The sequence below is a fragment of the Cyrtonyx montezumae genome, unplaced genomic scaffold, assembly GCF_038088225.1.
Source record: "Cyrtonyx montezumae isolate F1298 unplaced genomic scaffold, pur_monq_1.0 scaffold_10, whole genome shotgun sequence".
Lineage (NCBI taxonomy): Eukaryota > Metazoa > Chordata > Aves > Galliformes > Odontophoridae > Cyrtonyx > Cyrtonyx montezumae.
The window spans coordinates 13,755,849-13,777,787 of NW_027071826.1; the positions used below are offsets into that span (position 1 = coordinate 13,755,849).

A 21,939-nucleotide genomic window follows, 5' to 3' on the forward strand; every position below is an offset into this window, starting at 1 on the left:
GAAGCAGTGCATACATCTATCTTCTAATGACCAATATATGCTATTATTGAAAAATAAAGTAAGTATTCAGCTGAGAGAAGCAGTTTAAAACATGTTCAGTATGTAACGAATGAAGAAGCAGACTGCTTCTGAGTAGTGAATAGAGAACTAGAAGAATGTTATTGTTTTCTCCAGCTGTCTGTCATTCTTACTGGGTCCTGGAGAGATGACATGGAAGTTTAGAATGTAATTGCAGTCCAACTAGGGATATCTTAGGTTTTCTCTTCCACGTGGATTTTATTGATGGAAAAAGTCATGCATTTGAATGAGAAAATGACGGCTCGGCAATGTCTATACTAATCTAACATCTCCTAATCCAGCCTTATCGATCGACAAGGTAGTGTCAAAATTTGGAGTCGAATCTTGGCACTTGTGAGGAGCTGGAGCACCAAGGGAAGAGACATCTGCTAATAAACACAGCCAGACTTCTGTAGTATCAGCCTGACTCCTCCTCTCTTCTATTCTTTGAATTCAATGGCAGCAAACATTTGAGAAGTGTTAAATCCTTCTCGGTGTGTTGCTCATTTTCTTAAAGTTTGACTGTATAGATCATGAGGGCAATTTGATATTAGAACTAGTTCCTCTGTGGAACCTGATCTTTCTAGATCATCTGTTACTAAACACAGCAATCTCTGCAATTAGAGCACTTGACTTAGTTACAGGATATTCAAGAATATTCATGTTCACAGCCCTCTCTTGCCTGAAGACAAACAATCCTATACTTCCAAGATCTTAATTAGGCTGAAACTGCAAGAGGGGAATTAACATTAAACCTGGAGTGCTGTTAAGAATATTTTCCTGGAGGAGAGAAATCCATGTCTTCACCTCCCTGAGTGGAACACCTGCATCAGAAACTGCATAAAATATGTAAGATGAGTGGTTGTAGGTTGATGGTCAGGTCTTTGCTCCAGAATTGCCTGGTATAGTGAAGCCAGAATGACAAACAGGAATGTGAAGCCTCCTCTGTTATTCAGCTTCATAAGCTCTTGCCCAGCATATGACGTTTCTCTGAATGTCTCTGATCAAGTTGAAAGGCCTTCATCAGCTACTGGCCAAAAATGAGGAGTCCAGGGACTATTTTTCCATCTTTGGAACAAACTTAAGTTGTTCAGAAAAAGCTCTTCAAAAATGCAAGCCAAAAACCATGACTACCATGCATTTGCCATAAATGTATTTTGGTACTTTCATCTGACCAGTGCTTTGAGTCTGCTGTCAGGATAAATGCATAGACATTTTCAAAAGGCTGCTCCTTATTAAGGATTTGCACTGGTCCTGAGATAACAACAATACCCTGATGATGTAAATACCTAAAACACCTCACAAGTGGATATAGAAAAATAAATTGCAAAATACACAAGTTTAATGCTATTATATTGTTATATAAGTGAATTTAGATACAATTTCAAATTAGATACCACATAAAATGGAGACATAATCACCATTTAGGTTTTTTTTAAAAACTAAACTTAAAAATCTTACACTGTTTTGTAATGAACCAGAAAGTCTGGCTGTCAGTCTTCCTGATGAAAATGTTCAGGGGCCTGTCAATTTTTGACAGTTGTGCAAGCTATTTGCTGGAGGGTGTCCTGACTGCAAACTAGAGTTGTCAGAAAATGGCCACTGGAGAGTCTCCTTTGGCAGCTGGATCACTTTGTCGATAAATGCTCAGCTGCTAAATGCCAATGTTGTGCAGCTCTCCTTCCAACAGTCATGCAGGAACACAACATGTGGAAGGGATGAGAAACACAACTCCCGGTCGCTCAAATCTGATAACAGTGCTAAATAAAGCAGACAGTATTTACAGTAATGCCAATTTCATTGCTTTTTTTTTCTTTTTTTTTTTTTTCTTTTCAGAAATTTGTTTACAGATAAGAAAGAAAATTTTGCTATAACCTCATCAATACTAGCCATATAAGTTCTCAAAGGGCCAGATGAATGAGTTGTTTCAGGCACAGAACCCAGATACAAAATCCGTTTACATCAAAAAACCCTGGAATTGTTTTAGGTTTTCATTACACATGACTGCAAATACGCACTTGACTCTTGCTGCACTGTTGTCCCTGGCTCTCACCAGCCGGTGGCTACAAGTAGAGTAAGAAAACTAAGCACAGCTCAGGAGCAGCATCCACTTAGGGGAGTTCCTTTTAGTTCCTAATGAGAGACAGTTCCCAGCAATGCAGTCTTTGCTTTAAGATTGTACAGGTAAGGGAACACTCAGTAACATGGTGTAGGGGAACTGCTGAGTCACAGACTTTACCACTGAATGAGCACCAGAAGGAAAGATCTGGCCAGCCCTGGGAGCACAGGTGAAGCCAGGCTCCACCCCTCTTAGACCTCATTTAAGGGCTGACTGTTACTGAGGAAGGATCTCTTGTTGGAGATCCCTCCTTTGTGAAGTTCCTCCCTTGTGAACATAGATCTTCAGAGTCAAGTGAGCGCTCTTTTTCCTTTTATTGTAACACCTCCTTGTTTGTGCTGGTCTCTTTGCTTTTACAGCCTTTACACCTGGCAAAAACATTTTTCCCCCCTCTTCAAAATCTTCACTATATTTGCCCTGCTGGCTCCAGAGTTGCCAGCTGTGTTCAGATGTTTGTCTTTAACCTCTCTGATGCTTGGGAAGACAACTGGGGTGACTGTCTTCATTTACCGTTGATTATTCTAGCTGCTAGAACTTTTTCAAAATTATGAATAATGTATTCCATCTACAAGTTTTTAAATAATGAATGTTTTTAGTCAACAGTCCTATCTACTTGATTCTGGTGGATGTGTGTATATATACGTGTATATATATATAGATAGATATAGATTGTTTTTAAGAAATTCAAGACCTCAATTCCTTTTGAGAACCATATTTTGGTCCTGAAGAGTTTATCTACAGTTGTTTCTTTTTCCTCACTTCTGATTCTAATGATATTGGGGGAAAAAAAGTTGAAAAACATTGAAAAAATATTTCCTAACTAATTTTGAAAAGCCTTGGCACTATCCAGTGGACCTACAATCCCTGTACCTTCACATGGGATGTTTGTGGGAAGCATATCAGTAAAGCATGAGATGAATCCTCAATGAGGTGTACTCATTAAAATGTTGTCTGATTGACTTCAGTGAAATTCACATCAGGCTTTAAATAGATGTGAGCTCCTGAAAGCACTCTATTAATGTAAGGATATTAGGCAGATTTTACAATTTTACAATATTGTTTTCTACAAAAAGATGAACACAGAATCATAGAATGCCTGGGTTGAAAAGGACAACGAAGACCATTTATTTTCACCCTCCCTGCTGTAGACAGGTTGTTAGCCAGTAGACCAGGTTGCCCAGAGCTGCCTCCAGTCTTCCCTTGAATGCCTCCAGGGATGGAGGTATGATTATTTGACGTGAAATTTCTGTTATGAGAAACAGAATCACATTCTGGTAATAAAATAACCTTATTTTCTTCTGAGATGCCACTATTGTTTTCTTCTGTGTTGAATTTGATTTTGTTAGTATTACTTTAATCTAGCAAACTATGAGTCATGTGAAATTTTAGTTCTGGGAGTTCTATTGACTTAGTGATAGATGGAGAACACAAACCAGAAGTGGCCTGCTTCCTATTCTCAGTTCTGTTGCTAACTTTCTCCTTGGCCCTCAGCTTTTTTTTTCCTTCTATCAGTCACATTGTTTTGCAATTAAAATCAGCAACATTTTCTTTATCTAATAAGAAAAGTCTGTATATTTGTAAGACATACAGATTATAGTTGGTATGCCCTTTATAGAAATTAAAATACATAGAGTAATTGATTTTTATTCTAGTTGCAGAACTTTTGCAATGATGCTAATCTCTTAAATCCCTTGACATACATAATTTTAATTGAATTATTTATATGAACTTCTGCAGACAGATCTCAAGCGACATATAAGACAAAAAATACCTGGATGAGGAATTATCATGTGAAGTTCAAGTTTCTCTTGCTCTTGCTTATCATCTCACTGGTGTTTTTTGTGTATGGAAGAAAAATCTTTTACTACAGAAAACCTGGAAATATGTCTTATAGTGTTGGTAGAATACAATTTGAAGACCAAGCAAAGACTGGCGTAGCTTAATGAATGGGCATAAAACTGCTCTTGTAAGAAGGAACCAAATATATTGTGCAACTCAGCAGTGACTGGCAAACAGTGTGAAAAAAGGTAAGTTATTTCTTAGTTCCTTCCACATAGGCCATTATCAGGCCAATTGGAAGCCATGTTTTTCAGTCTTTTGTAAGACTTCCCTGGCTCCTGGAACAGGAGTTCCTCCATCCCAGACACTGCTTACTTAGAGGAACCCACGGTCTCCACCCATCTCTTTCTTTCAAAACTTTACACTGGATTTCCAGCTTAGCATCTTGTTTCTGTGTGACATCCATCCTAGGTAATGGGTTTTCAGTGCAGACATTTGCAACAGTGCTCAGAGGAAAAAAAATAGCTTTACTTTCCCTGGGATGACACAGGTTCTGCAATGTTAAAGATATCTGTGTGGGGTGATTGACTCTTATGATTTTCTCCTGTTGAATACAATAGAAAATGTTTTCTGAGATTTTCAGAGAACTGAGTGTGGTTGAAGCATTCACTAATGCTGACCTAACTGGAATCATGGAGAACCTGATTGCTTTGAAGTTTGCAGATGAAAATGGTAATCTGTGAGCCTGACGTGACTGCTGGTCTAAATCTTGCCTACACTGAGACTTGGATCAGGGTAAGAGGATGCAGTGTCTGAGATTGTTGAGCAAGTGACAGGAACATGTTCCTCCTCTCTTCCTGACACTTGAATGTTGTTGCACGATCTGTGAGGAAACAGAGGAATTGCTGTTCTTCCCTCAGTTCCTCCCTAACAATGGTAGGATTCTTCAGATGGTTAGCCAGGCATTAGGGATGGACTGATAAATTAATATTACCTATACTGGCAAGCCAAGACTTTAGAAAAATAACTTATGTTGCATAAATTCTAGCAAATAGGCTTGTTATGTAAAGCTGCAGTGAAATTTCTGGCAGTTCTCATACATTATGTTGGAGAGCTCTCTGAATATAATTTCTGACCTTCTGTTTTGTGAGAGACAGTAATGACAACATAATGCATTGGGTATACTCCTAAATGTAAGAGGAACTGTAGATTCATCTCGAGTTAAATCATGTACACTCGGTGGAAACAACTCATCTCTCTTGGTTAGGATGAGTGTCACATGTTTCAGTCTTAAATAATTCAGTCTTAAATAACAGCCTTAAATAAGCTTCTAAGTAGCTAAACTGAATCTTTCTGCTCCACTATGAGTTGTATGTAATAGGCATTTAAATCCTGTAGTTATCTTCTCTTACTGCAGCCAGCATTTTGTCATAAGGAAGTCTGCTCAGTCTGTTCTCCATTTTTCTTATTTTGACTTTTCAAGCCATGTTGTTACTTTGCTTTTCATTCACTATTTCAGTAATCTCCAAAATACTCATTAACATCCTCTCAGATAACTAACCACTACTCCTCTTGACAAGAACTGGACAATTTAGTGAAGTCTTTGAAGAATGCTATGAGGGTTGCCGTGAAAGTAATGCCTTCTATTTTGTTACATTGGCCTGTGATGTCAGAGGTAGATGTTGGTGGCATAGAGGTTCCCAATAATATTCCATTACATGTTGCCAGGTGACAGATGGCAGTAGTGAGGCAGTCTGGCATGATGGCATCTAACATGGAGGTGCATATAAAACAAAGGTGTGTCACTGAATTCTTCCAGGTGGGAAAAATTGCACCTACTGACATTGCTGAATGTTTCTGGAGACTGAACAGTAGATAGGAATGCAGTAAGGCAGAGGGTGGCGCACTTCAACGATGGTGATAGCTGTGTGAAAGACAAGCCACATTTCAGACATACATCTATACCTGTTGCACCATGGAACAGATAGCATCTCAATGAGATGCTCACACAAATTGGTTTATGGTGGTGATTGTTGGAAAATAGCACTTGTAGCTGAAAATTTGCTCTACTAAATAGTGTTATTGAGCTTTTTTTACCTATTGTAGTTTCCATAGAAAGAAATAAGACATTACTTTTGCAGCAACTTACATAGATATACTCTATCTACAGTGTGGCCTGCAATGTGCAGGGCAACATGGAGGTACTGAGCTGTTCCTGACCAAGCTTGGTGCTGTTTCAGGTACCTGATTAGATTATATCATTCTATCAGGATATCCCCTGCAGAGAGTTCTGTACTCTTTTTCACAACCAGACATCACTCAGGATCTATCTTAGATTTCAAGTTCTTCTACTGTGTTGATTTTGAAAGCTCAAGGTATTGTTCTATGCGATGCTGTCTTGCAAAGCTCTTTTATCCATGGATTTGTTTAAATTCAAGAGTAGCAAGAACCTTAGTCTTTACACTCTGAGCCCTAGTTGGTGCCATCATTTCACTTTTATGATGAAAAAACAGGATAACAATGTTCTAGAAAAAAAAAGTAACTCATTCTTTGCTTGATAAATATTATTTCCTTTGATTAATATTTACCAGTGGACATTAACTTAATACTACTTAGGAGAATAGGGAAGTACTACTGTGTAAGAGAGGTCTAGCAGACTCTTTTTTAAACTCTGCTGTAAGTACTTTCTTATACTTCCTTAGAAGACTTTGACATGATATTGTCTATGATCTGTGCAATTGAATACATATATTTAATTATGAGCTTTTATTTTGTATCAAGAATTGGAAATTCCTCTTCTGGAATCATGAGAACACTCATACACTGAGGGCAGGATTCAGTCAGTGAGGCAACTCTTAGATACTGTGTCAGGATGACAGGTAGATAAGGTCCAAAGTGAATATTCAGCTGCCACTTTCAACAGGGTGAAACACCAAACTTTGTCTCTAGTACCAGAGGAGTAAATTTATTTGCAACTTGGTGTCCTAGCTACTTCAGGCTGATACAGGAGTATTACAAGAGCTGAGAGTAACACACTGATACAAGCATCCTCAAACACTATAGAGAGGTAAGTGGCATTTGGGCTGATACTAGTCTACCTCAAAAGCAGATTTCTGAATTATATTAAGAGTGGTCACAGGTTCAAAGTGGATTGCTTTCATTTAGATTTTACTTTCTTCTGTCTATAGTTTTATCCAGCACCTTAAGCAAAATGAGTACAGTTCCCACACTCAACACTTACACATCTTAGTGTTTCATAAGGGGCAGCAGTGTAAGATGGAGCTCAGGTTAAACAACTGCCCATTAAATGATTGATGTAGGGCACAACCTGAGGCAAACCATGGGGCAGATTCACACACTGTAGAACTGTTAAATAGAAAGCATTCTCTTAACTCAGAGCAAACGTCTTACGAAAGCTGAACAAGAGAATCTTTTTATCACAAATTCACAAGCAGCTCATTCTGTTCTATTTTTGAAAATTACCTTCACTCAGTGCTAAAGCAAACTTGTTTGTCCCCAGCTGCTTCTCACTGTTCTGTGTCTAGATGTTTAATCTTTGCTTCCTTTCCAGGCAACTAACATGTTGGATGTTAAAGAGAATGGCACAGAGGTTGCTGCAGTGGCCATTGTAGAAACTGAAGTTTGGTCCTACTGAAACCAAATTAAACAGAACATTTCTGATGATGATTTTTTGACAGAAGCACCCACAGCATCTTCTTCATGGGGAAAATGGTGAACCTAGCTACCAAGGAGAACTAGGCCAGAGCACTTGTACTCCACAACAGAGGAGAGAGCTTGTACACATCTCAAATTGTTCCTTGCAAAAAAGACAGGAATTTACTTCTAATTTTAAATATATTTTGTTATATTATTCTTCTCTTTAAACAGACAGCTAGGAAAAGTGGAAGCAGGCCATGTTTATGAAATGCCCCAGAATAAACATACATCGGGGCATCTTTAGCATCTTTACAGACATTTCCTTACCTCATTCAATCAATGCTGGTGTCATGGCCCCTTGCACGTAAATAAACCTTCCAACCCTCCACCCAGCTGAGTATTTCCCCGTTTCCTACATCTTGTATGTCTAGTTCTCAGCTCAGAAACTTCACTGATCTACCAGTGTCAGCTGAGAAACCATCCGTCCCCACTCTGATTCACTGTGAATTTCAAGGTAAGTCCTCTTTGTCTCTGAAACCTTGTAAGTCATTGGTGCCTAAGGAGGGAAACAGAAACACAAACTCTTGTAATCTTTCCTTGTCTAGATGATAGATGCTCCTAGGTTCAGCATAACCCCTTTTCCTCCAGCCCAACCTCTGCCTCCTACCAGCACAGATCCTTTGCTCCCATCTCCATTCCTCATTAGTTGCTCTAGAATAAGAGAACCATCTTTTCTGGATGGTTCATCCAGAGATATCTGAATGTCTCTCCACAGTTGCCCTTAAAGTTCTTGTGCACATGCAGTAATGCCTGGGCTCCACAAGAGAACTGCATTTACTGGATTTGCATGACAAAGCTGTTCTCTCCCACCATGTTGGCTTTTGTCCTTCCACATTGTCTATGCAGGAGGAAAAAAAAAAACAAATACATACTACTGAATTAACCTGTAGAGCTTCCTTTCTGAGGCCATCTTCTCTTGAGGAAATACAGCTGATAAGTGGCAGACCACTTGAGTTTCTTGCCATAGCAGGTGCCATATCTGACTTCCAGCTTCTCTGGAGACATTGAGTTCTTCACTCTCACATGGCTAGAAGCTAGTAACTCAAATACAACTGTAGGAGTTTTAACAAGATTTTGAGGTCCAACAATTCCAAAGTAAATATGACTAATTTAAATAGCTGATGTTTGTAGCTTCTCTTTTTAGCTTTTGTCTTCCATGATGCAGATATTATTTTCCATCAGCTAACTCCTCTGGGAACTACTCCTTTCTTTCTATCAAGAGTTATTCACAGCTTCCTCTGGATGCCACAGAGGCAGTCATTCCACGGAACTTCTTACTAAAGAAAAATCACTTTATTCTTGCCCATCCAAACTGTTTATCTTCATAGGTGTAGTTAGCCACCCATTAATGTTGGTTGACAGATAGAAGGAATTACTGTTGTTATTAGTTTTCCTGAGTGTTCTCTCTAGGTATCCATCAGGTTAATCTCTTTACTGCCACATGAGAAGGCAAAGAATGATTCTAGAAACATGGTCCCATGATAAACACCACTACCATTAGTGAATGTAATGTTAACGGGGCAGAGAATGCTTCGATAGCACTAAAGAACTGTAATGAATTCCTGTTTTGAGCTCTTTTACTGTGTCCTCTCAGCTTCAAGAAGTGATAGGCCTCTAAGTACTTCACAAACACAGCAATGGTGCCACCACCAACAGCCAGTTCCTCCAGTCTAAGCTCTGTTTTCCAGCTGAGGAGAGACAGGGATCAAAACTTGAGTTGAGTTGGCTCCTAGCCATTGCTGGAGGGTATCAGCTTATCTATCTAGTAATGCATTGAATGTGGCTGGGTCTGAGAAAGTGCTGGCAGGTCAAATGGACAGGAGAAAGAAGGAATCTGCTCATTTGTCATGAGAGGTAACAAAGCCTTTCCTATGGGCAAGCACAGACCTATCCCAGCCCTACTGGCAAAATAAAAAAAGGTGCTAGTCAGCTTATTCAGTCAGAGCTAAAGATACACTTAACACAAAATATTGTCTTTATAATCATCCCATTGTTTCTGTACTTTAAAGAAAGGAATAAGTTGAGGCCTGAAAAATGCTCCATGGAAAATCTTAGTCAGCTACACCTGTCTAATTCATTTTTGCTCTCAGGAAAATAAAATCAATTGTTCCAACAGTGCATGAAAATGCAAGACTGCACTCCTGGAGCCAAGCCAAGGATTTCAGCTCAGCACAAGGATGCCAAGTTACCATGCTCTTTATCTACACCTTCTCATACAGTAACAGAATCATTGTTCACCTGCTTTGGGAGTGGTGAGATTTAGTTTAGTAGTTAACTGCATGGTTTGAGACACGTTAGAGAAAAGGTAAAGATGAAGGAAAATGTGTAATTGCTCATATTACTTCAGTTTTTGCCTTATTCTCAGAAACTCATGGAAAATGAAAGCCAGACACAACCTCATTCTTTTTGCTTAATTATAAATACAAGATATCTTATATAGGAACCTTTGCAAAAGTTATTATTCTCTTCTTATAAGAATTGTGTGCTTTTCTTACACAAAATAGTATAAATTCACTTGCTACCCTATTGATTAAAAACAGGTATTCAAGATGGAATAAGTATTTCAATGGAGAGAATTCCTTCCAGAAATGGTTTTGTAACTTCCTCACAACTGTAAACAAGTCCACCTAAAGTTTTCAAAAAACAGCTTGTGGAGTGGACTGAGGATGTGCTGTACCCAAATGTTACTACAAGATAATATATCTCACTTTGTCCTTCACCAGCAGAGCACTTACTTGCAGGTAATTAGATACAGGGATTTTGGTCTTCTATGACTTCTCTTGTCATCTGAAATATTACCATACATACCTCAAACCCTTACCATCCATGAGTACTGAGATCTGCAAAGGATATGAAAAGGCAGCAAGGACTTCTAACTTTACAGTGGTTTACCTCCATTTTGCATATATTTTGACAGGAAGGGCTTTCTGTGCCTTCACTAAGTACCACTCTCTGCTACTTTTTGTGTCAAGACCCAGTCACAGAAAATTAGTGTTACTGAGGTGCTCAGAAACAGCACAGTTCTTGCCGGAGTCACAGGGAGCTTGACCTGGCACTGCCTACAGGCAGTTATAAGTGGGAATGGAAATTATCTGAGCATCACTTATGTTTTCTATTTCCAACAATGTGACCTGACATCCATCAGAAATAAAGGTTATAAGAAGCAGTAGGGAATGGTGTGGGCTGCAGACTGGCAGATTTGATCAGCAGCACACTGCATCTCTAAGTTGCTCTGAACCCTGATGATTTCTCTGAAATGCACTTACTGAATTAATAACAGCATATAAATGCCTAAGTAGAAAAGCACAGAAAAAGTAAACATGGTTTTCCATTTGCTAAGAAGTTTTTGTTTTGTTTTGTGTTTTTATATTCTATAACAGATTTAACTTCGGAGTTTGGCACTTGAAAAATCAAGAACAGATAATTTTCTGCAGGGTTGTTCTTCTCAGTTTATGAGGATCTCACCTTTACAACTGCCCTACAAAGAAGGGAATACTTTTTTTTTTTTTGTCTGATAGCCTCAGGTACAAGTGTGTTAGAAGACTTCCATAAGACCACGGAGGACGCCAAATCACCCACCTTGCTTGGATGGTGAGCTGAAAACTGATGAGTGCTGCTCACCCCACTCTGCCTTTTCTGCAGAGCCAAGGAACACTTAGTGACAGCCTCAGGAGCTGACATTGCACAGTACAGCCCCGTTCAGGCTCTGAGATGACCAATGCTTCCACAGCTGCAGCAAGGTGGTGACGCAAAAGCCTTTCTTCAAGGTGTGGCCAGTGTCAGTAATCCTGTAAGCCAGGATCACCTGCTCCAAAAGTTTCTAGCTGTTGTCAGAAGCTTTTTGGTGACTCAGAAGTTATTTCTAGCGACGCTCAGAGCTCCCTGGTGCCTGAGAACCCAAGCAGCAAATTTTCCATGAGACCTTGGGAAAACTGCTGGCTTAGCCAATAACTATTGTCTGCAGGGTCAAGTGTATTTTCTTGCAGTACAGGCAGCATGCAGGGGAGCTTTTAGCAATGGGGAACCATGAGTATTCAGTTATTTAATGCTGTAATTATTTCTAATCCTGTTATGGCTTTCCAATAAATATCCTAGTCCCTGTTCACAAAACTGTGAGCCTTCAGGCAAATATATCACATATATTTTGCTGATTTGAAGTCAGTGGGAACTAGAGATTTATATTGATTGTACTCCAAGTACAATTTATTTTAGCATTTAAATATAGCACTAAGAAGGACACAGAAATACTTGACTTCTGTTTAATTTCAGAATTACTTTTTCCAGACTGCTACAGATTCTGTGTTGTTTACTGTATGCACAGTGTATTCACAGTCCTCCTTGCTGATCTCTCATTCAAGAATGAAATACTCCAAAATGGATATAACCTATTCTGTGAGTGGCAGTCTGAAAACCATTGAAATACATCATAGATCCAAAAAATAAAAAATCAGTAAATGAAGTTTTTTGTCTGTTCAGGAAGTGATCAAACTGATCCTGATAAAGCAGTTTACATGGAAGAAACATGTTCCATTCAGAATAACATGTGATATTCAACTACACTGGGGATGTTGTGTTCCCCAGTGTCCCTCCTCCCTCCTCTACAGTTCTGTTGAAGAGGCCAATACATACATACAGGTGAGGACAGGAGAGAGAGCATCAGGATCCTTTTCTCCTGGAAGAAAATGGTATTGAAGTATTTGAAATAAATTTAATTTGGAGTAAATTCTTCAGTATTGAAGAAAATTTCTTACCTCACAGCAGTCTGGTGTCATAAGGGTTGCAGGCTGAGGCTGAGTTATGTGAAAGTCTTCTCATACATTTTAAATAAATTGGATGACATAAGAAATTCTAAACTTAAAAAAAAAAAAAAAAGGTATTTCAAGGAACAACTTTGAAAACCCATCATTTCCTTATCTCTTGCACCCCCCTGCCTTTACAAAGGGAAAGTAAATTGGATGTAACTTAAGCGTGATCCTGCTTTCTGGCTCAGTTACTGAACATGGAGGTTTAAGAGAAGAATTCTTAGTACACCAAGGAAACAGAAGATTTATTCATTTCTGAGGGGTTCAAAATGAGGCAGTTTGATCCAGAACTGATCTAAAACACATGCAAGCACCTTAGTGTAACAACAGAAGCAGTTTATAAAAACAGACTAGAACACTTCAGCTTTCCTAAAGCAGATTTAAAGAGAACCAGTTTCTATTCATTTCTCATGTTTGCCTTTCAGCAGAAATATTACTAGCTAATAAAACTTTCAGTGCATTGGTAATTATGGGTACTACTTGATGAATCCAGTCAGCTGGTCACAAGATAGATACAACATTGCACAAATAAAATTTCCGTGGTCTGAAAAGTTTAAATAACTATTAAACAGAAAGTCAATGAATAAAGATTTCTCTTTCACTTGTTTATCTTCATTTCTCACAGTTTCTCAAAAGCTTCTTAAACAAAGCACTTAATCATAAATGACTCAGGATCATATTTGTTTTTTTTTCCTGATGGCAAAATACTTATTACAGACCAAATCAAGTCCAATCTGAATAGAAATTACAGTGAGCCCCATGAGTACTCTGTGATTTCCTGCCTGAGTGGTGAAATCCCACAGACGTAGTAAAGCTCTGTTGTTTATTTTACTAAAGGGAAAATGAAACAGATATAAGAGGCCTGTTGGATTGAGTGCTACATAAACATGGAAAAAAAAGAATTACTGGAGTACAAATCTTTATCAGTTATTATACTTACATATACTTGAGGCCAAAACAGGACAGAAACCTATGCCATGACAAGATGAGATGCAGTATAGTCTCTCAATTTTTGCACAATAGTAAGAGGGCAAGGCATTTCTCATTCTTTTTGAAAAGAATTTGCATAGACATTTCAGAAAATTTTCAAATAAATTTACTAAACCCTTTTGCCTCTAAATACCTACTCTGAAAGGGAGAAATACTTACTTACTCCCTAACTTTCCTTGGAGCCAGATGGCATGTATGAGACAAAGGTTTTTCCTTCCCCTTATATTTCTATCCATGGGCAGTGGGGTCAAGCTTTCCAATTCCCCCACAGGCAGTAATGTTGGCATCTTAAGCAGCTAATAGAAAAGGGCAGGAGGAATCATCCTTTTAGCATTTTCCCCAGAGCAGTCAGGTTGAAGGAGCCATCATACCCCCAACTAAAATAAGATGATTTTCCCCTCTTCTGTCTAAATTAAAACCTACTAACTCAGTCTGCAGAGAGGAAAACAATAAATCTTCTTAATCTCTTTCAATACTATCAGGAATAGTCATTATACTATATTTTTGTTGTTTTGGTGCTCATTTCAAATGGTAGACTTTGAAGAGTAAAGAGACAAATAATCTTAAGTAAGTTTGCAGATCAGTGGATATGGAGTGTAAAATAAAGTATTTGCCTGGCAAAACTAATGGAGATGATCACCAAGAGTGAATCATAAATGGGAGGTGGCAGAAAAGGTGGGGAGAGATTTTGAAGAGTTTGGAGGTGGAAGCAATTGCAACGATGCCAATGCAGTAATAATGCTAACTACAAAAAGGTTAAAATAATGGGCCTGAGTGGTGCAAATCTGAATTTGGGATATCCAGAGGAAAGGAATATTTTCCCCTTGCATCCTGTGGATCTATTTATTTTCACAACCACTTGGCTGCTGGTTCGAAGTGACAGTGATAGCTTGGACTGCAACTGGTTTAACACAGGCACACAGTGGTCATCAACCCAGTGAGTTCATTGACAGGTTTGTTGGACTCTCAAAATGCAAAGTCTGTATAAAGGTAGTCACAAAAGCAAGAATGACAGATATCACTTTTTAAATACAGTTTCATACATAGTTATTTTGTGTATGTGGGCACCCGGATTTCCAAAGCATTTACTAGCCTCACTGTTAGTAGCAACTCTACATTCCTCTGAGTCATCTCTAAAACAAAGTCCTTTACGTCTTGTGTTCTTCACTATTACGTATCTCCATGACTGACAGCTAACAAGTCTGATCATCACCACCCTGGTCATCCTAGCACAATCTGGACTGAACTGCAGGAATTTTTGCCATCATTGTTTCACTTTCTGTTAACACTGAGCCTTTCCTTTGATCTTGGAGCCATACTGCTGTTAGCTTTCCTCTGAAGACTTAGGATCAGAAAATCAAGTGAAGGAGAGTGTTTGCAACTGTTTATCAGCACCTGCCCAAGAGAAGCTGTGTGAAAATTCAGAAGCCTTTTATGCCTGGCACGAGCCCTGGGAGATGGCAAGAAACAGTGGAGCCATTGGGACCCAAGAGTGCTCAGTAAATGCTGGTTTTGCTATCTGTTAATCTGGCATACATCAGGTGATAGCACAAGGGGAAATGGCCACAAACTGAAGCGTAGGACATTCTGCACAAATTTGCTTGGGAACTTCTTCACAGAGCAAATGACGGAGCACTGGCACAGCTGCACAGAGAGGTGGTGGAGTCCCCTTCTCTGTAGACATCCAAGAGCCACCTGGACACCTACCTGTGCAACCTGGGCTAGGGAGCCTGCCTCGGTAGGGTGGTTGGACTCGATGATCTCTAGAGGTCCCTTCCAACCCCTACAATTCTGTGATTCTGTATTATCTGTGTCCTGAAAAGCAATTCTACTGTAATAACTCTATTTGCTCTGTTTAATGTATAACAGTGTGCTTACCGGTTAAGCCTGTTCAAACAATATAAAAACAGTGCCCAAATCTGTAAAGGTCATATGAACAAAGTTGAGTCCTTTTAAACACATTGCAGATGCTGTTTTATTTTAGTAGCTAGAGACATTAAACTCACATTGGCCATCTGTTTCATAGATTAATACATTCAGTACATTAATTCATTCACATGCAATTAACAAAGCTCACTAAAGCAATGTTAATCTACCCTGCACAAAGAAGATCTTCAAAGAAGAGCCAGTGAGGTAGAAGAGATTTTCACAGTTGTGAAAACAAACTTTTTAATGGAACTTTCAAAGAAGCAGCTGTGAGCAAACATGAATCACTGACTATAAGTAATAGAAATCTGTGGAATTTTTAGGAAGGATTAGTATCTACTTTGTTTGAGACAATAGCTACCTTCACTTCAGCAGAAGAAGACTGCCAGTGCAGAAGCCCCATGGGTGGGAATGGATCCAGGGAGACTCATGCCAGAAAAGTTGCAGAGGCCTGGGAAACTCAGAGTGAATTTTTCAGCTTCATATGATCATACCCATAAGCAACCAGTCCCACTTCTTATTGTGAGAGCAGTTGGAGAGAAACTATCTGAATGTCACAGAACATGACACTCAAATATGTGGACCATGTGGAGAATGAGCATTTTCTGTGAGAGGTGGGGAGAATGTGGGAAAGAGAAAGGTTAAAAGGCTCCTGGGATAAGAAAGAAGTTGAGGTGAAAGCATGCTGAGGATGACAAAATTGAACAGCAAACCATTAAGAAAATTCTCATAGCTGATGCTACTTGCATTATCCTGAGGAGTGAATGGTCCCAGAAGAAAGTAGACACAATCTCTTTTCATGGTCTGTTGATTCCTAGACCCCATGCTGTGCCCCTGTGTCTGCCCCTGCCTGACCAGCAAAGTGACTGGAAAGAGAAATGTAGCTGGGAAAACCTGCTTCATCCCAAGAACCGGCAACATTGCATTAGGTTTTACAGGTAGATCTGAGAATAACTGGGCAACAAGAAAATTGTCTTCTCTCTCTGAGCATCCTCACAGTCTTTGGAATGTTCTCTCAAGGGTCGAAATGACCACATGGATTTGGCTGCACAGAAGCTGGAGGAGCAGGAAGTCCATGAGGGTTTTCAGAATTTCCTTCAACTAAAGAATGAAAATGACAGAAGTAGATAACTAAGCAGCACTACTTCAGAAACTCCTGAATGATACAGAACAGAAGCTTTATGATGTTTCTAGACATACAAATGCACACAATGTTGTTGTTAATGCTGTACTTTCAAATGTTTTCCTATGTTCAGCACCACCAGCCAAATCAATCTCCCTTGTGACTGTACCTCTCAGCTTTCTTCTTCCTCATGTCTAGCCCAGAATTGTCCATCTTAAAAGCTTTTACTCTTCTGGATGAATAGATAAGCTGCTTAGCAATATCTACACTTTTCTGGAAGAATTTTCCATAAAAACTGAAAGTATATCAGTTTTTTCTTCATATATAATCAAAAATAGGGATCACAAAGAGGAACTGAAGGTAGATGGCATTTCTGACTGTCTATACATTCATAATATACATTGGTTGAAAGTCTCAAATGATTATGTGATTATGCATGTGCACACTCCTACTAGCAGCTCAGTAACTTGCTTTTTTATCATTGACTGATCATCTATATGTAGCTTTACACTTTACACGACTCCACAAAGTACTTCTACTGTGGCAATAATTACTTGGATTTAGACCCAGAGTCCTTCACTCTGAGATGATCCTTTCTGATTAGTGAAGCTCTGATTCATGGTACCAGTGCAATGTTGTGCTGACAGATCACAACATGCATGTAAGACATTAGTAGCTGATTAACAGATAGTAGGGAGGAAAGAGAAAACAGGAAAGAACACAGAGATCCCTCACTATCATCAAGACATGTTGAAACAAACACATGGAAATTTCCACTGGAGTTCAAGGCAAAATAGTTGACTTTGCTGTATCCTCAATGTTTGTAAATTGTACTAGGATATCACTCTGTAATAATTCCTTACATCTTGAGCTTCTGACTGGTGGAAGAGATGAGAAGAGCCAACATCACCTACAAGAGGAAGCCTGGAGTGAGGGTTTGCAAAGAGGCACAGACCCCAGTAAGTGCAGTGTGAGCCCCCTGGAATTGCTGCAAGAGACTGCAAGAATTACAAACTCCTCAGGAAAACAAGATTTTTTTCTTGCACAGAACCAAGAATGAAAGGAAACACTAGATCCTCACAAGAAGATTATAGTTTAGGTTTACAGAGGGCTTCCTGGGGAAATTCTATGACCTGGAGATCTGAAAAAGGTATAGAGGGTTTGGAGGAGATAGATAGTTCATTACTTCTTCCAAGTGCTTGTTGTTAGACATTTGAGATAGCAGTCACCTGCAGTGAAGAATGTCCCTGTCCACTGTCAGTAAGCTGCAGCTCTGATCAACTTGCTGAAAGCATCTTCCTGTTCTGAAACCCTGGTAGTCCACAACTCTTAAGATGCAAGGAAAGACATGGCGTGCTCAACAATCCCCTGCACTGTCTGTGCTGATAAATTCTTATGTTTCCAACTATCCAACTGCAGAAACACTACCTGCTCCAGAGGAAAACTTAGATATCCTGATCTATGTGAAATATCTCCATAATAATTCCATTATTTGCTGCTTACGTTCTCCCTTTATAGAACAGCACCGTAAGTGGCAGCAAAGGAAGATGTAGCCTTCAGAGACTGTGTGATTTTAGCCTGTGTAAGAAAGCCACACATCCTGCTTCACTGAGCATCTTGTCCACATCTCACACAGCTGTTGTGTCCCCAGCTCTATCACTCATGGCCAGATTAACTCATGTTAAACTCTCAAACTAAAAGTATTTCACTTGAGTTGCTCTCAGCAGAACATTGACCCCTGAATGGAAGGGTCCCCTGAGAATAGAGCAGTGATGGAGCTGGGGTGCCTGTCATTTCCAGGAGAGCATACCCAGTGGCTATCCCCACCCAGTGCCTCCAGCATCTAGTCAGTTCCCATCATTCTTCTATCTAAGCTCTGCCATCATGGACCACTTAAGGTACACAGAAAAGACCCTACTTAATATAGTAATGTTAGATATTTCCCATTAAAATATCACTGGGATGGAGGCAAAACAACTCCAGTGCATTTGCTTTGCCTTCATTAAAAGGACTTTAACAGTTAGAGTGTTATCTTTCAGGTCTAAGTACAAGAAGTACCACTGGAAGAGGTTATAAATGGTGTGCTTTAGGCACTGCAGCTACCATGTTGCAGTTCATCATCTCATGGGCTAGTTATTGCTCCTTGATGTTTTTATTCCACTTCTCTTTTACTAGAAATCTCTCCTTCTTCCCATACTGGTTTTTCAAATGTGAAGTCAATGTATTGAGCAAATAACATTCACCTTGCTCCTGCTGGTCAATCAAGCTAACAAATGGGAGTCATCTTGGAGGAGAGGACCACTGTGTAGTCAATGTGCATGCATATCAGCTTGCCACATGACAATTACATAATCAACTGTTAATTCCCCAGTGGGAGTGGCATGTAGAGCCAGAAAAATGATGAGGGCTCTAAACCAGGAACTTTGGTGGGCTATACCCTCCAGAGAAACCAGTTTGAGGCTTTTCAGATAAATGGAACATACAGTTTTTGGCTTCAAAACAGTGAATACTGATGAGCATTTGTGAGCAAATGAGTGCAATCACACTTTCTCTGAAGAGTGTGGGTCTACAGCATGTGTTTGTCAGACAGTAAACAGAAATTAGATATCTTTGCCAATTTTCTTGTATCATTTATAGCAATGGTAGTGTTAAGGGTTCATCTAAATGATCATAATTTGCAAAAATGTAAGTAGAAATGCAATGGGTTCGAAGTTCTGAGCTCAACTAATGCTAGAAATACCAGATATCCACCTAGATTTTTGGGACATTTTTTCACCTCAAATGTGTCAAGTTTCTAACGTTGTCTGTCTATAGCCTCAGAAGTTAAAGTCTTCATATTTGCCTAAAAATTCTTGAAGTGGAATTATTTTTGCCAAGAAATGACATCTGGAGATCCAATGGCTGTTTGCCTATATAAAATCAATTCAGTGCTAGTTATACTCTAAGAAACTTGTAAAAATGGACTTACGCCATTTCTAAAATGTTGAAAATTCATTCAAATGATATAGAAGAGTGTGTCAACAATTCACTGTCAGATAAGACCTGGCAGGGTTTTATCACTGAGACCTCCCAGCAGCTTTCATAATGCAGAATCAACATGGAGCTTTCAGATCTGTACTGATTATACCCTACATAATTATAATGTTATATACTACATATAGTTGTATGTAGATTGCCCTTAAGGTAATGCTTCTAATTTATTTCCGTGGAAATTAAACAGATACAAAGAGCACAATAACACAATTTGATAGAGAGAATTCTCAGCTATAAAATACAGTTTTCCAACATAGTCACCACCATGAGCTATGCATTTTTGATGGTGATGAACAAGAGTCTGCATGCTACACTCGTAACAACCTACTCCAGCAGAGGCAAACCACTGTTGATACTGGTGAAACACATCACCCACTCCCTCACTGTGTTCACATTCATCACTTGTTCTCTATCCCAGTTCAGCAAGCATCAGTGGATGTCAGTGGGTGCTATTTCTTCTGCATGGAGGAATTCATTTCCACACCTTGGCTTCATCTGCACTTTTACATCAGATGCCAATTTACCATAGTGCCCCTATACTTCCATCTGTCACACAGCAACAAAATGGAGTGGAACACTGGTGGGAAGGTTCAGCCTCTACTACCAAACCACTAACATCTGCATATGATATCATGGGCCAACATAATAAAATAGGAAGCATTACTTTTGGAGCAGCTCTCCATTATTTAATATCCACTACAGACAACTACAAATGTTTCTGTCCATATTTATGGTGAGAAGGAAAAACATAGAACACATAGAAAGACAATGATAAAATATTGCTTAAGTAAGACAAGATCACTATAAATTGTAGCTGCTTCTGTTCAAAGTGTTCTATTCAGAATTTTCAGCTCTAGTACTTCTAATAACATAGAAAACATGTCACAGTAGAGAAGTCCCATCAGAAAAAGAGCATGCAAGCTTACGTAATCCTTCCAAATACAGCAGCGCAATCTCCAAATAGACAACATGCTGAAAAAAATGCCAAGGAACCGGTGAAGAAGAGTCGAAACATTCTTTCCAGTAAAAACAAAGCAATTTTATCAAGATGTGTATTTATAGTAGCTCTGGTTATAAGCTGACAAAGGCTTCCCTAAGGGAAATTGTAATTTTCTCAGGTATCAGATGCTGAAATATACTGCCAGCTATTTGACCAAGCACTGTGGTGAGAGTTGTGGTACCTACATGAGCTCTTCCGTTCGTTTGTGCTCTGCTTTTGGGTCAGAGCATCTTTCTTTGGCCTTCCTGAGACCAGGATATATCTAGGTATGAGGATACACCACAGGGAAGCTGGAACACATGGGAACACAGCTTACTTGGGCTTTAAAACAAAAATCAATTTCCTACTCTGGGAAAGATTAACTGACTTTATTCAGTAAACACTGCTGAAACAAGGTATACATTGCCAATTCTTCTTTCAGTTTTTGCACTAGAGAAAAAATGTGAAATTATGACATTTTGTTCTCTTCAGAGATTAAGACAAACATCTAGACACTGAAAAAATAAACTATCTTCTGACTAACCCTTCAGCTGTTAGAATCCAAATGGACAAAACCCCTGCTGCACTCCTTGAGGAATTTTTTAAGAGATTAAATAAGACCATATTATCAAACAAAAACTATTTTTCTCTACTCTTCTATTTTTCTTTTTCTATTTTTCTCTACTTTTTTCTCTACTTCTTGAATGCTAGAGATCACCCATCCTCAGAGATTCCTTTTTAACATATTTATCACTTATCCACTGGGAAATGTCTTGTGCTCCATGTGGAAATGCAGTAGATACTAATTTTCCATCACTACACATTGTTATTTATGTTTTCAGTAAATGTTCACAATGAACCCTCTTTCATGCTGGATTTCAGTGAACCTATTTAGTGTTTTCAGACAGAACCTTGCTATTTTTCTTCCCATCCTCTCCTTTGTGTGCTTGTTTAATTTTCTGTGGGTTTAACATTCCATCGCAGCATATTTTGCTGTTAAAGATAGGGATAGGGAACTAACTGCCACCGTATCTCTGCAGCAGATGGGTGATTATGTAATGTGTGTAAGCTGATACTGCTTTGAACATGTCATAAATATAGGAAAGTGAAACAAAACTTGTGCCAAAATCTTCATTCTCTTACCCTAATTATATGTACAAGTGTCAGATACTGCTACCACTCTTCTTATCAATACAAATGGCAGCCTTTTGTGGTAATTGAAAGAGATTTTGTGTAATACTTGCATGCAAATTATCATGTGATTTAAAAATAAAGTCACTTAAATGCTTAAAACTTTACTATATGTGATTTTTCTGAGGAATGGCAGAAGCTTGTGCAGCCTCAGGTTGTCCAAATTGCATGAGCAAATGGACTTTCCCAGAAAAATGAATTGGGCTCAAGCATTCACCAAAAA

The 21,939-nt window shown here is 39.0% G+C and overlaps 1 protein-coding gene across 1 annotated transcript in view; it reads left to right on the plus strand.

Moving 5' to 3' along the window:
• DDX24 (DEAD-box helicase 24) overlaps window positions 1–21,939 on the plus strand; it is a 191,850-nt gene that overhangs the window by 36,632 nt on the left and 133,279 nt on the right. The window lies entirely within an intron of this gene.